This window comes from Rhinopithecus bieti, unplaced genomic scaffold (genome assembly GCF_001698545.2).
Source record: "Rhinopithecus bieti isolate Rb0 unplaced genomic scaffold, ASM169854v2 scaffold_53432, whole genome shotgun sequence".
Lineage (NCBI taxonomy): Eukaryota > Metazoa > Chordata > Mammalia > Primates > Cercopithecidae > Rhinopithecus > Rhinopithecus bieti.
The window spans coordinates 447245-463727 of NW_016820698.1; the positions used below are offsets into that span (position 1 = coordinate 447245).

Below are 16483 nucleotides of genomic sequence, written 5' to 3' on the forward strand. Positions count from 1 at the left end.
ATGTGTGTGTATGAGTGGTGGCTAAAAGTGGAGGAAAACTTTTCACTATGTACTCTTTAATATTTAAATTTTTAATGTTAAAAATAGAACATCTACTCCAAATATAAAATAAAATAAATATACAAGTTCAATAAGGCTTGCTATGTTTGATTGTTTATTGGTTATTATTTTGCATTATGATTTCATAAAGAAAATATTCCTAAAACATAAATTTCTGGAAATGGAAAAAATAAAAAAATGCAGCCAAAGTTTTTTCTCTTTAATTTTTAACTTTTTATTTTGATATAATTTTAGACTTACAGGAAAGTTGTAACAAAAAGTACAGAATTCCCACATACCCTTCACTCAGTTTCCCTTAAGTCAATATTGTACATAAATAGTACCATTACCAAAACCAGGAAATAAACACTAGTACTATATTACTACACTAGACAGACCTTTTAGCCAAAGTATTAACCTTGAAGCCCAAGTAAGCATTTAGAAATTTCTTTGCTGACTGAAGAAAAGAAAAGCCCAGAACTAAAAGTTGTCCAAAAGTTTCTTTTATTTTTTTGTTGAGACGGAATCTAGCTGTCACCCAGGCTGGGGTGCAGTGGTGCGTTCTTGGCTTACTGCAACCTCTGTCTCCTGGGTTCAAGCGATACTCCTGCCTCAGCATCCAGAGTAGCTGGGATTACAGGTGCCTGCTACCAGGCCCAGCTAATTTTGTATTTTAGTAGAGACAGGGTTTCACCATGTTGGCCAGGCTAGTCTCAAACTCCTGACCTCAGGTGATCTGATGACCTCAGCCTCCCAAAGTGCTGGGATTAAAGGCATGAGCCACTGTGCCCGGCCTGAAAGTTTCCAAAATAGTCTTTCACTGTAGTGCCTGAAGAAAACTATTCAATTGTCTAGAATGGTAAAAGGGATCACTTAAGCTTGTCAGTTGTACCATCTTTCTTGTTCCCCACTTTGCTAAGTAAGTGTTAATTTCCATGATTCCTCATCCATTTCTCACCACGTGCACCGCCTTTGACTTAAATCTGCAGTTTGTTTCCATTCGAGCCCAGAATGACGTACCTAATCTTCACCATCCCCTCACGCACTCTTCTTTTGAGACTTTTAATTTGAGCTTTATCAGGATTTCAGCTTCTTCTTCTTTTCTTCTTCTTCTTCTTCTTTTTTTTTTTTTTTAGAGACAGGGCAACAGAGTCACAGCTCACTGCAGCCTGGACATCACAGGCTCAAGTGATCCTCCCACCTCAGCCTCCTAGGTAGCTGGGACCACAGATGAATGCTACTACACCTGGCTAATTTTTTATATTTTGTGTAGAGTTAGGGTTTTGCCATGTTGCCCTGGCTGGTCTTGAACTCCTGGACTCAAACAGCTTGCCCATCTCAGCCTTCCAAAGTGCTAGGATTACCCATGTGAGCCACTGTGCCAGGCCACAGGCTTTCAGCTTCTGCAGAGGAGCCTCAGGACCAGTGCTGCTTCTTCCTACCAAGACTCACCCGGTCCTCCAGCTCCAACACAGCCTTCCGAGTCAATCCTGCCTGGCCTTAGTCTCTGAAAAATAAATATTTGATAAAATATCGGTACTGGATTCATGTGCTGCTCCAGGAGAAATTTACCTGCAATGTGAAATTCTGTAGGCATCATGGTACAGTGGGATAGTGTGATGGTGAGTCAGGGAGGAAGATAAGGAAACCTGAGTGCTATAGTTTGGATGTTTGATTTCTCCAAATCTTATGTTGAAATTTGATTCCAATGTTGGAGGTGGGGTCTAATGGGAGGTGTTTGGGTCCTGGGGCAGATCCCTCATGAATAGATAACTGCCCTCCCTGTGTGTGGGCGGGGCAGTGAGTGAGTTCTCATTCTATTGGTTCTCACTAGAGCTGGTTGTTAAAACGAGCCTGGCACCTCCCCCATCGCTTGCTTCCTCTCTGGCCATGTGGTTTCTGCACACACCAGCTCCTCTTCACCTTCTACCATGAGTGGGGAAGCTCCCTGAGGTCCTCACCAGAAGTAGATGCTGGCACCATGCTTCTTATACAGCCTGCAGAACCATCAGCCAAATAAACCTCTTCTCTTTCCTTCTTTTCCTTTTTTACTTGTTTTTTGAGACAGACCTTGCTCTGTCACCCAGGCTGGAGTGCAGTGACACCATCTTGGCTCACTGCAACCTCTGCCTCCTGGGGTTCAAGTGATTCTCATGCCTCAGCCACTCAAGTAGCTGGGATTACAGGCGTATGCCACCATGCCTGGCTAATTTTTGTATTTTTAGTAGAGATGGGGTTTCACCATGTTGGCCTGACTGGTCTTGAACTCCTGGCTTCAAGTGATCCACCTATCTCGGCCTCCCAAACTGCTAGGATTATAGGCATAAGCCACTGTGCCAGGCCAACCTCTTTTCTTTATAAATTACCCAGCGTCAGGTATTCCTTTACAGCAACACAAAAACCGACCAAGATACTGAGTATCTGCAGCACTGTCACTAGTAAGCTGGGTGGCCTTGGCCAAATCACTCAACTGCTCTAGGTCTCATTTTCCTGAAACACAAGAGAATGAGGCTACATGCACATTTCTTAATATTGTTGGCATCAAGGACAGCATTGAAAATCGGATGAAATAAATCTGTAGACTCATACGCTCAGAAAAATGCATACTGTGCCTAAATATTGAAACCACCTTTGTGAAATTATGACTGAGACAGTGAAAGAGGTCCAATTTAAATGACTCCATCTTGCCTCTAACCTGCAAGCTGTCCTTGTTCATTCCTGGGCATAGGCTGAACTAATTTTGGGAGGAACTTAGTTTATAGCTTAAAACAAAGACAGGATAATAGCCCTTTCCCATAACAAACTTCTTTCTTGCCTGGGGACTAGACTACTAACATTAGCCACAAGATTAGAAATTATGGTTTAGTAGTCAAGTAGTCAAGATTCTAACCCTCCCTAAACACGCTCCTAAGATCAGTGCTTGAGATGTTTTGCAGACTCTACCCTTGATGGATCAACCTGCACCACCCAGATCAAGAAACCTGCCCATCTGGCCTTGTGACCGCCCCCCGCCCCAGACATAGGAACTGACTCAGTGCAAGAAGACAGGGACGCCCCATGATTTCACCTTTGACCCAACCAATCAGCACTCTCCAACTCATTGCCCCTCCCCTCCCACCAAATTGTCTTTAAAAACTTTGATCCCCAAATGTTGGAGGAGATTGATTTGAGTAATAATAAAACTCCAGTCTCCTGCTCAGCCAGCTCTGCATTAATTACTCTTTCTCTATTGCCATTCCTCTGTCTTGGGAAATCGGCTCTGTCTAGGCAGTGGGTAAGGTGAACCCATTGGGTGATATTTTGCATATCTGAAAGGGACAAAATATGAAAATATAGGTCACAAACATTACTCATCTTTTCACATTCTAAAGAAGATATGGTATTTGCTCTACTTTCCTCAGGATCTTTGTTATACAGATCAGGAACATGTAGAGAGGAGAACTGGACGTAACAAGAGAGGCTGGATTGACTTACCTAAGAAAGGTCAGGGCGCTGATGTAGAAGGTAAGAATAGATCTGGGGTAGATAAAATGTACTTCATCAAAATTACAAAAGTGAAAAACAACCCATGGAATGGGAGAAAATATTCACAAGTCATTTATCTGAGAAGGGACTTGTATCCAGACTATGCAAAGAGCTCTTACTAACTCAACAATAAAAAGACAAATAACTAAATTTAAAAATAGGAAAATAATTTGAAAAGACATATCCCCAGTGAAGGTAGACAAATGGCCAAAAAGCTCATGAAAAGATATTCAGTCTCATTAGTCTCATTCGCCCTTAGGGAAATGCAAATCAAAACCCACAATGAGATACCACTTTACATCAACTAGGAAGGCTAGAATAAAAAAGGTGGTCAATAACAAGTGTTGGTAAGAATGTGGAGAATTAGAACCCTTACACATTGCTAGTGGGAATGTAAAAGTGATTCAGCTACTCTGGCAAATAATGTGTCAGGTCATCAAAAAGCTAAACATGACCTAGCAATTCTACTCCTAGCTCTAACTAAAGAGAATTGAAAAGAAATATTCACAGAAAAATTTGTACATGAATATTCATAGCAACATTATTCATAATTACCAAAAAGTGGAAGCAGCTCAGATGCCCGTCAGCCCATGAATGGGTAAACAAAATGTGGTACACAATGGAATCTTATTCAGTCATATAAAGGAATGAGGGACTCATATCATGCTGCAACATGGATGAACCTTGAAAATATGATGCTAAAGGAAAGAAGTCAATCATAGAAAGTTGCATTATTTCATTTTATGTAAAATGCCAAGAATAGGCAAATCTGTAGAGACAGATAGTAGATTAGTGGTTGCCTGGGGCTGGAAGGAAGGAACAATGGGGAGGGACTGCTAATTGGTGCTGGATTCTTTATGGGGTGATGAAAATGTTCTGGAATTGGTGATGGTTGCACAATCTTGTGACTACACTAAAAATCACTGATTTGTAGCCTTTGAAAAGTTAAATTTTAAGATACATAAATTATATCTCAACAAAAAGAACAGATTTGGGAGCACAGAGGAGAGAGGAAATGAGGATGACAAGGTCCCAGCATGAAGCGTTTTGGGAAGAATGAAAAAGACAGCTCAAGGTATCCCCGCCTTGATGTGTGAAATGTGGGAGAGATGGGTGGGTAAAGAGGATTTTTAGGAAGCTTGATGTATATTTGGGATATATTCCCACCTCCTTTCGTTACTTATTCTAGAAACTCCAGAAATTACATAGTTTAAAAAGATTTTGGAATTGGATATGTGAGTTTGTGGAATGTGATATTGAACTGGGACTTATTTGGCTTACACATTCATTCAGTCAGCAAATGTTTATTGAGCATCTACTGAGTGTCAGGCCCTGTTCTGTGAACCGTGGGATGCAGTGGTGAATAAGACAGAACGAAGTGCTACCCTCCTGGAACTTATAGTCATGTGTGTGTGTCTGTGCGCTCAGTGGGGAGCTCAGGCACAGACTTGATGACAAAAGTGAATATATGACAATTTCAGGTAGAGACAAGTGCTACTAATAAAAAGAAGGTTGAGAAAACCAATAATGAATGACAGGATTCTGAGGGCTACATTTGGGGGGAGTTCATGGGTACTTAAAACCTACAGATTTAGAGACCTTAGATTTAGAATCCTGGATGAGACAATCTCTAAATATCCCTTTTATCTAGGAAAAAAAAAACAAACCTGTAACTCATGGATCAGACATGAAAGATGTAAAAGTGATGACATACTCCAAATTAAAAAAAGCTAATATAAAATGTCAGTAATTTGGAACCTGCCAATTTGGAATTTACGCTAATATAAGGAGGAGCTGGGCTGAGATTTAGTTTTATATTTATCCATAAAAAAGAACTGGCAAAAGAAACAATGTTAAAATCAAACCACTTAATTAACTCCCTCAATCAACTCACAGGCCATTTCCTGAGAGTTTCCTGTGTCCAAGGAACTGAGATGACACCAAGAGGAGGCATTTGGTAGATGCTAAAACTGGAAGGAACTTGGGTGATGATGTAATAACAACTTCAATCCCTTCATTGTACAGAGGAGGAAACTGTTATGCAGAAGCCCAAGGGATTTGGCCAAGTTTCCACAGTTTGCTAGTCACAGCGCTGGGATTACGGTCCAGGTGCCCTAATTCCAGGTTCAGTCAGAAGCATTCATTAGGAAATAATTGACATGTTAATGGAAGATTGTCTATTTACTAAACCAAGGACCTAACATGCCCTCTTAAACAACATATTACTTCTCATTTCTGCTTCTACCCATTAACAATAATGAAACAGTATTTCGTTCTTTTCCCCCTATTTATTCAGGTTCTTTATGAAACAATACATCATTTCTTAAGTCTGTTTTATCAGTTAGCAGTAATGATTGGCTGATTTTTTTCTTGCATTCAGCATTATATTCAGAACCATTAGGAGTGGGAACATCATTTAAATACAGCCCCTGACTTCAAAAAGCTAAAAATCCAGAAGAGAAAATAAGACATACTCACAGATCACTATGTTGTAGGGTAGATCTTGATGCCACCATGAGAGAGCCACCATTGACACCAGGTTCCCGAGGAGCCAGATCACCTCTGCTTGGGTGAAGGGGAAAGCAGGAAAATGTATTCTGACTTTACAAAGCTTTAGAGAAATAAAGTCTGGAGTTCATTAAAAACTGTTCAAATCTTCAGGCAAGAAAAAGCATATAAACTGCAAGGGAAAATAAGCAATTTCCTTAAAGCCCCCCAAACAATCATTGTTTGACCACAAGGCATAGTTTTTAAATTGGATACTGAGATTTTTAGAAGCCTTAAGCAATACTCTGGGCAAATATCTATAACTGCACTCAAGTTGACATCCATTACACCTACACTTAGACTAATGTTAAAACACTTTAAAAAATTCAGTTCCGAGCCGGGCGCGGTGGCTCACGCCTGTAATCCCAGCACTTTGGGAGGCCGAGGCGGGCGGATCATGAAGTCAGGAGATCGAGACCATCCTGGTTAACACGGTGAAACCCCGTCTCTACTAAAATACAAAAGTTAGCAGGGTGTGGTGGCAGGCACCTGTAGTCCCAGCTACTTGGGAGGCTGAGGCAGGAGAATGGCGTGAACCCGGGAGGCGGAGCTTGCAGTGAGCCGAGATCACGCCACTGCACTCCAGCCTGGGTGACAGAGCGAGACTCCATCTCAAAAAAAAAAAAAAAAAAATTCAGTTCCCTCTAAACCGATACCTTTTGCTGTCATGGTTTAAGTTGCAGTTGTAATTGTGTAAGGATCTGCTGAAATGACAGCATTACATGTTTTTAATGAGGCTTGATGGTTTGTGATAGAACAAATACTTCAACATAAAACAAAATTCAATTTTATTAAGTTGTAAGTTACATACAGTAAAGGGAGGGTTTTTTTGGTTTTCGTTTTGGTTGTTTGTATGTTTTAAGACAGGATCTCACTCTGTGACCCAGGCTGCAGTACAGAGGTATGGTCACAGCTCCCTGCAGCCTCAAACATCTGGACTAAAGTGATCCTTCTGCCTCAGCCTCATGAGTAGCTTGAAACACACACACACACACACACACACACACACATACACACACACCCGGCAATTTTTTACAGAGATAGAGTCTCTCTATGTTACCCAGGCTGGTCTTTTTCTTTTTTTGTCTTTCTTTTTTCTTTTCTTTTTTTTTTTTTTTGAGACTGAGTCTCACTCTGTCACCCAGGCTGGAGTGCAGTGGCGCGATCTCGGCTCACTGCAACCTCCACCTCCCGGGTTCAAGTGATTCTTCTGCTTCAGCTTCCCGAGTAGCTGGGATTGCAGGCACACGCCACTGTGCCTGGCTAATTTTTGTATTTTTAGTAGAGAGAGGGTTTCCAAGGCTGGTCTTGAACTCCTTGGACCTGGGCTGAGTAGCTCACACCTATAATCCCAGGCTACCAAAGTGCTGGGATTACGGACATGAGTTACTTAACCCAGCTCTAAGTGTGTTTTGATGAATGGAACACTTTCTGTTGTGATCCTCACAGTTAGCTATTAACACACTAAAGAGCTGCAGAACTGAACAGAGAGAAGCTGTCTAGGAATCAGTAATAATAGAAACCAAACATTTCAGCACATCCTGTGTGCTCAGGCAGTAGAGTTTACGCTTTACATGAATAACCTCAACTACTTCTTTCATTCCTAGAGAAAAGGCACTTTTATAATCCCTGCTTTACAGATGGAGAACCTCCAGCTTGGAGAGAAGTTTCCTGGCCAACGTCACACATCCAGTCCCAAACTGGACTCTCCCCGAGCCAGCTCTACTACCTTGGGGGAGACTTTCGTCCCTTTCTTGCCTCTGTCACTAAGTAGTTTTGTGATTTGGGGAAATGCATTCATCCTGGAGAAGGCTGGACTAACTCTCCGGTCCCCAGATGCCTCTAGTTCTCTTCCAGATCCCCACCATCCTGGTTCACAAGTGGAAATAAAACATCCTGACCAGCAGTAGCCCCAGGGCTGAAAGTCTCAGAAAAACAGCTCTAGAAGTCAAAGAAACAAGCAGAAATGCCACATATGCTTGGACATAGCCCAGCTTGCTCCCACGCAAACTCTTCCTTCTTTTTCCCACCCTGAGCAGCTGGCACAGGGGCCGGTACAATGCCATCAAGCAAAGTTCAGGAGGCTAAAGAAACACATGGTGAGGAAGCACATTCGGCCCCAGGCCAGCAGAACAATGTGGCCTCTGTCTTCTGTTCTGGCTCCTCTGGTCTTGTCACATCTTCACAGACCATGAACAAAGAGATTTGAGCTGGCTGAGCCAACCTCATTCTCCTGGCTTACATCACATCACCCCATTCGCTTCCTCCTCCCGCCACCCCCTCTCAGCAATGAAAGTCCACCATTGTCAGGTAGGCTCAGAGGAAAATGTACAATGAGAATGGGGAGCTGGGAATAATAAGGATGCTTATTCTCTGCAGCAGGAGAGTGAGTCTGGAGCCCTCGTTCCTAACTCTGACTCTGTCACCAAATGGCTGTACGGATTGGGGTGCTTAGATTTAAATATCAATTACTGCATTTGGAAGATAAGATTAATAATAACTTCAGAATGCTCCTGTGAAAACCAAGAGAGAGAATGCACATAAATGCCACGAGTAAATCCCAGAGTATGGCTTCCTGGCATATTTGACTTGACAGCACTGTGAGGAAAGGATTAGATTTGCACAGTGCTTTGGGTAAATGGGTAAAGAGGCCCAGAAGGAGTTTTTACTGCTCTGGGACTCTGATAGCCCTAGAGACTCCTGCCACTCCAGTCCTCTCTTGGTAACCCCCAGGATTAAGTGATCAAAAACTCATCACACTTGCAACATCTGTGTGTCAAGGCACACCTCTTGAGGGGCTCCATGACAAACTTTCTTACAATAGTATGAATTGAATGGAAGGATCACACTGATGTGAGTAAATCATTTTACCTCCCTTCATTCAATACTGCCTAATCACTGAGACCACGATATCGTTTGTAAAAATAACCCCATGGCATATTCGGACCAATGGTGAGAGTAGGGATGCTTTTGGTTGCAAACATCAGAAAACCAGACTGATCTTGACTATATTGCTCTTGCATAACAGGGAGACCTGAGTTAGTTACTGGTGTTTGTTTGGGATATTTTGATGCTGGGATTTTGGACTGGTGTCTTCGTAACTCCTTTGGAATTGCCCTCGTGGTTTGCTAAGATGACCACAGACAGCTCCAAAATGACATCACCACACTGTTCAAAAGCAGGATGCAGAATCTTTCTCCTTGTGCACCAACCTCCCATCAGGTAGGAGGAAACATCTCAGAAGCCCCTAAGCAGACTCCCTTATATCTCATTGGCCAAAACTATGTCACGTGGGCATTCTTGGCTGAAAGGAAGACAGAGAAAGCAAGTATCCAACTCGTTTAATGGGACACCAGCAAGGGGGATGGGAGGGGTTTTTTTGAGGAGTCAATTACTAGTGTTTGACTAAAGCTATGCAAAGTATTTCTGTTACAACTTAAAAAGAAAAACAAGTCTCATTTCCGGATATTATCCAAACAAACTGACTTCCTATTATTCAAGTATATAAACAAAATTTTAAAAAACAGAGGATCTGCAGTTTCTACAACACCTGCCAACCCTCTGCAGACATTTGGCAGCTTGGCCTATAACAGTTTGCTCAGATTTCTTAAAATAGGAATTCCCACTTTCCCCCATGAAAGTTCCGGGACTCTTTCAAATGACTCAGGTCTTAAGTCCAAGAGTTCCCTTTAAATTGCCTCTTTGCGCTAATGCTTTGATGATACTCTCACATTGATCACGTCACAGAGAGACTTCTACTACATTTATATCTCAACATCTTGTTAGAAGGTAGTCTTTAAAATATGAAGTAGTAATATTTTTGTTATTTTAAAGTATAAAATGTCACTATTAAAACCAATAAAATATTAAAATATATTTTAACGTCATCATGGGCATGGATTAATCAAACAGTCTTAGCTTATAATGAAAACCAGCAGTCTTCTGCCTCACCTTCCAGTCCTGCTTCCAGAGTCAGTAATTTTCAACTCCTTTTGCTTTTTCTATATGTCTACATTGCATGCTTAAACGGCTGCTCCTTCACTTTTTAATTTTAGGCCTCATCTGTTAACACTCTCCCATGCAACAGGAGGATTTGACTCCCTCACATTCTTGCACCTATTTTTCTCCTCCACCCATCATCTCCATGTAGTTATGTCACTTTCCTTTTTAAATAAATGTTCCTTTATACATTGCATTCTGTTCTTGTTTTACTGTTGTAAAATTTTCTCTTATCTTTTCAAAAATATCAATGACCAATTTCTAAAGTTTTCTCCTGCTGTCTCCATCTCTCCCATGTTCCATGTTTGGTATATTCTCTCCTGTTGAAGCCTTTCTTGAAATGTCTGGTGATTCCTGGATGTCCATTACTGTCACTAAAAGCTGAGTGACAGCTCTGTGTGAATAGACTGTTGGTGGGCTTGGCTATGGTGTGGCAGGTGGGGACTGACAGAAATTGAAACCTGGCAAGTCTTCCCTCTTCTGTTGGTCAGTTTCCCCAAAGAGGAACTCTCCAGTCTCCCATTGGAGGAATATAAAAGTGGCTGCCTAGGATCATGGGAACCTAGTGTGGGAAGGGGATTAAGGAATTCACTATCTAATAGGAAGTTCCACTGAACCTGCTTTAAGGGCACTTCATCACCCCCATCCCCTTGGTTGAGCCTGATGTCCCAGAGCTGAGAGGTTCCCTAAAATTTCCAAGAGCAAAGCTCCTGTGCCTATCCAGGTAGGAGGAGCCCATGGCCCAGGAACTAGGGCAGGAAATCTGAGAGCCTGACTGCTACTTCAAGGGACTTCCCATTCCTCTCTCTGGATTTTCCCTCCACCCTCAACCTTCAGAGATAGGAGGTGCCTTCCACAGCTTATTTTCTCCCAGGTTCTGCAGTGGGAATCAGCTTACTCCTTACCAGACTTTCCCCTTCAATTCTCTCTGGCCTTAGGTTTCTGCTTGTTCTGCTCTGCCAGGTCAGTTTCCACTTGTCCGTCTGTTTTCCATTTTGCAAAATAGTGTTGACATCACTTTCTCCTCTTACTCATCTCCTATTCTCTTTGGGACTTTCTTACTTTTGACCATTTTTATTCCTTTATTCAGTGGAGTTTCAGGAAGGAATAAATATTAATTCAGGCACTCAATTTATGATGTTTAATGGAAAGTAATGAATGTTTAACTTTTAGGTGTCTAATTTTAGCTCAGCATATGCCCACCTATGTGTGTGTGTGTGTGTGTGTGTGTGTATTTAGAGAGTCAAGGCAAAAAATTTATGTCTTAGGTGAGAGGAAGACTACACATTCCAGCTTTCTTGCAGCTTGCTGCCATGTGGCTAAGTTTAGGCCAATATAATGAAAGTGGAAGTGGTGTGTGCCACTTCTGAGCCTTGGCCTTAACATACAACTCAGTACTCCCTCCTCTGGTCCTTTCCTTCCGTTTTCCCCATGGGCTGCAATGTGGCTGTGGTAGCAGCCAGCTTCAGCTCAACAGAAAAAGACAACACCCTAGGGGCTGGTGAACAGCAAGATGGAAAGTACTTGGGTCTCTGAATGAACACGTGAAGCAGAGCCACCCGCCATCCTGGACCATTCACCTCCAGACTATTAGGTGAGAAAGAAATCAGCTTCTTGGTCAGGCCTCTGTAATTGGAGGTTGTTTTGCAGCTGAGCCTGTGCTTTCATGCAACCCTGTTCAATGGTTCCCAAAGTGAGTCTATGGATAAGCCGCATTTCGATGGCCTGGGGCGATTAAAATATTTACCAAATCCCAGATGCCACTGTCACAGATGCTGATTCACTCAGTCTGGGATACAGTGCAGAAATCTTTTCTTTTTTTAGCTACCTAGATTTTTCCGATACATTGCCAAGATTATGAAGCACTGACCTTGTCCAACTTACTGAAAAATGTTTTCTTTACGTTCCCATGATTTTCTCTTTCCCCATTCATTTTCTCTCCGTCTCCATATTCTCTTCCTGACTCCTTTGTTAAGAGTCAGATGGAAATGTTATTGTAGGAGACAGTTGTTTCTGTTTTTCCAGAATCGTTTCACCCTGATTTTCCTTTGGGGAACCACTTATTTTCTATACTCAGTCTACGTAGTTCAGACAAACCAGCCATCCCCATGGTACCCCCAGTTCTTGGGAGCACACTCAACCACACAGCACAGACCAGGGCAATCAGCATATTCCAACCTCTTGACCGTACTGATGGTTCATAGATGGATAAGTCAGTTCAATGAGACCCGGTCCTAGGGAAAAGAAAAGCTATTCTTCCCCAGAGAATGCCAACCTGGTGGGATGTGTGCCTGCAGCTGCTGGTAGCTATCTTACCACCACAAAAGGAGTCTAAGAGTGAAATCCACACAGTGGAGACAGGAGAGGAGAGACGGTACAAGACTGCATTCTGACGATACCATTTGTTTTTTTTTGTTTTTGGTTTTTTTGAGACTGGTTTTCCCTCGTCACCCAGGCTGGAGTGCAATGGCATGATCTCAGCTCACTGCAACCTCTGCCTCCTGGGTTCAAGCGATTCTCCTGCCTCAGCCTCCCGAGTAGCTGGGATTACAGGTGTGTGCCACTACACTTGGCTAATTTTTTTGTATTTTTAGGAGAGACGGGGTTTCACCATTTTGGCCAGGCTGGTCTTGAACTCCTGACCTCAGGTGATCCACCTGCCTTGGCCTCCCAAAGTGCTGGGACCACAAGTGTGAGCCACTGCGCCTGGCTCTGATGATAGCATTTGAATATCTGGATCCATTGCCTGAATCCCTAGACTTTTCAGCATGTAGCTCAATCAATTTATTTTTTTAAGGAGGAGAGTGTCCTATTAAGTATATATACATAATAGTATATTTATAATGTTATATTATTTTATTATAATTATATATACATATATAGCTTATATATAATATATATTTATATAAACTTATACACCTATACATACACACATTATAATTATAAAATTAACTGTCAAGTTCAAAAACAAGGAGCTTCTAAGTAAATGAACAGGTAACATTTTAAAGATATTTTCAAAAAGAATAATCATAGATCAACATAGCTAATATATCACTCTCCTGTTTTAAATAGTATTCAAGCCCAGGTGTGGTGGTTCACACCTGTAATCCCAGTCCTTAGGGAAGCCAAAGTGGGAGGATTGCTCAAGGCCAGGAGTTCGAGACCAGCTTGAGCAACATAGCCAGACCCCGTCTCTACAAAAAATTTAAAAATTAGCCAAGTGTGATGGTGTGTGTCTGTAGTCTCAGCTATTCCAGAGGCTGAAGCAGGAGGATTACTCGAGCCCGGGCGTTCAAGGTTTCAGTGAGCTATGATCATGCCACCGTACTCCAGCCTGGGCACCACAGTGAGATCCTGTCTCTGAACAAATTTATCTAGGATATTTTCATCTCTGAATTTTCATAAAGCTTATGCAAACAGACCTTTCAGCAATTATGCAAATGTCTACGTTACGGTGCCAATTTTCTGGTTAGAGTACTAGACTGTATTCTAGCGTTTTCTCAGGTCAGATCTGATCTAGTTTTGCAAGCACTGTAAGACAACTTAAAACAAAATATGTGAAATATATTAGGCCTCTTGGCCCAGGAATACAGATTTTTGGTGTTAAAGGTATTTGGTAAACTTTAATTTGCTCATGATAAAGAACATGATTTAGAAGCAGGCTTTTCTTGTGGCTTTCAGGAAAATTAAAGTGGGTCTGATAGATTGAGCTTGTCATGACTTTCCAATATCCCACATTCAAGGCACAGAGCCTGTATGCGGCAGTACTGAGGATGGGCCTCCCAAAGCCATTCCTACACTCCTTTCACACATGGGGTCAGGGCTGGCACACCATGGCCCAAATCCAGTAGGCTGCTAACTTTTGTACAGCTGTGACCTAAGAATGGTTTTCATATTTTTAAATGGTTGAAGAAAGATAATAAAAAGAAGAGCATTTTATGAAAATCATATGAAATTCAAAATTCAGCGTCCCTAAATGAAATTTTATTGGAATACAGCCACATTTGTTCATTTATATATTATCTATGGCTGCTTTTTCACTATAAAAGCAGAGTTTAGTTGTAACAGAGACCGAAAGGTCTACAACGCCAAAGCTATTTATTATCTTGATAGTTACAGAGATAGTTTGTTGACTCCTGCAATGCAGAATAGAAAGTCAGATACTTTCTCAGTCATATTTGTACCTGGGAGTGACCCACATGACCCAGTTCTGACAATGAGATGTCAAGGAAAGTCTGCAAGGGGGATTTTGGGAAAGAAGAGTGTTTCCCAAGTAAAATAGAAAACAGCCAGTTGTGATGGCTCAAGACTATAATCCCAGCACTTAGAGAGGCCAAGGAGGGTGGATCGCTTGAGCCCAGGAGTTTGAGATCGGCCTGAGCAAAGTAGTGAAACCCTGTCTCTTAGAAAAAAAAAAAAAAAAAAAGTATTATTTTTTTCTAATCAGCCAGGTGTGATGGTGCATGCCTGTAGTCCCAGCTACTCAGGAGGCTGAGGTGGGAGGATCACCAGAGCCTGGGAGGTCAAGGATACGAAGAGCCATGATTGACCAGTGCACTCCAGCCTATGTGACAGAATAAGACCCTGTCTCAAAAATAAATAAATAAAGTAGGAAACTTAACCTAGATGTGATATCTGAAGCTGTGGTGACAATTTTGCCACCATAATGAAACAAGCATGAAGCTGACAGCATTCCTATCCAGGATATTCCGGGGTATGTTGGCCAAAGATCCAATGTTTCTTGTCTCTGGAGTTGGAGTTGATTTGAAGCCACGTTTAGTTTGTCTAAACCTAGTCTCGACAATGGTCACGGGGGAGAGAATAATTTAGACAGATGCTTCTACTGGGAAACTCCATTTCTTTAGGAATTTGACTGTGGTCACTAACCACAGATTCCAATTGAGGGGAGTTCAATCTCAGCCCAAATTAAATCTGCCAAGGTACTTGGAGTAGGAGAGACATAAACACAAATTTAGAAAGCTGTGTTTTGATATAAAATGTGCTCATTAACTGTGACAAAGATGTAAACATATCAATCATTGCTAATTCCCACTACTCAGTGTTTTTTTTTTTTTTTTTTTTGCTATTTTATAACTTTATTTGATGTATTTGATGATCAGTGATTAGTTCTCGTCCACATTGACTGTCTGCAGATTTTTGGAAGTGGTAACAGGTACATGGGTAACCAAAATATAGAGCTTATTTAGTGAATCTTCATCCACATTACATTTTCTGGACAACCGCACACGGATTCTGTATAGGACATTCCTTATTCTTTGGCCCAGACAGCTTTGTTGAGCCTGGTATCAATGTGTATATCTGGAGTTCCCATCTCCTTCATGGCAAATTTCTGAATCTCTCTGAGTGCCCAACGGGCATGCTTCTTGAAGCCCACTCCGTGGATGTGCTTCTGAGTGCTGATGGTGTATTCTCCGGTCACCAACTCGTTGATGGCAGAACGGCCCTTTTTCTTCTTGCCGCCTTCTTTGCGGGAGCCATTTTGCCAGGTCTAAGTTGAAAAGGAAGTTGTTTTTTTTTTTCTTTTTTGAGACGAAGTCTCGCTCTGTCGCTCTGTTGCCCAGGCTAGAGTGCAGTGGTGCGATCTCAGCTCACTGCAACCTCCACCTCCCAGGATCAAGCGATCTTCCTGCCTCAGTCTCCTGAGTAGCTGGGATTATAGGTATGTGCCACCACACCCTGCTCATTGTTGTGTTTTTAATAGAGACTGGGTTTCACCATGTTGACCAGGCTGGTCTCAAACTCTTCACTCGGACTCCTCTCAAGGCCAAGGTGATCCACCCGCCTTGGCCTCCCAAAGTGTGGGATTACAGGCGTGAGCCACCATGCCTGGCTTACTCAGTGCATCTTTTGTAGAGGAGAGAGAATTTTATTATTGCAAGTGAATACTTAATAGGACTTGGTTGTTAAGTTTCGCAATAGCAATTTAGATCATGAAATCTCTAGCAGGGCCATTCCATCCATGGTCCTTTTGGGAACAAGATGTAAATAAATAAGATTTCAATATGTATGTGTGTGTGTATTTATATATACATATATATATATTACCAGATTTTTCAGGAGCTCACATCCTAAGCCGCCAGCTCCAATGACTAGAACTTTACATGTATCTAACAAGAACTGGAGAGACTGTAAAGAATGGAAAGGCATATTAAAAGCTGGGTGATAACCACAAGGACTATAAATAAAGCAACAAACTTTAAAATGGTTTCTGATGTTTCCATGAAAAAATGCAATTAGGAAAAAGAGCAGACTTTGTATTTGATCAATTATTTGAAATTTATGAATTCTATCGAACCAGGAATTCTAAAACTCTAATGATTTCAGAAGTTTCAACGTTAATTTTTTTTTTTTT

The 16483-nt window shown here is 41.7% G+C and overlaps 1 pseudogene; it reads right to left on the reverse strand.

The window, feature by feature from the left end:
* Positions 1-15233: 15233 nt before the first annotated feature.
* LOC108520488 (60S ribosomal protein L31-like) overlaps positions 15234-16483 on the reverse strand; it is a 9734-nt pseudogene continuing 8484 nt past the window's right edge.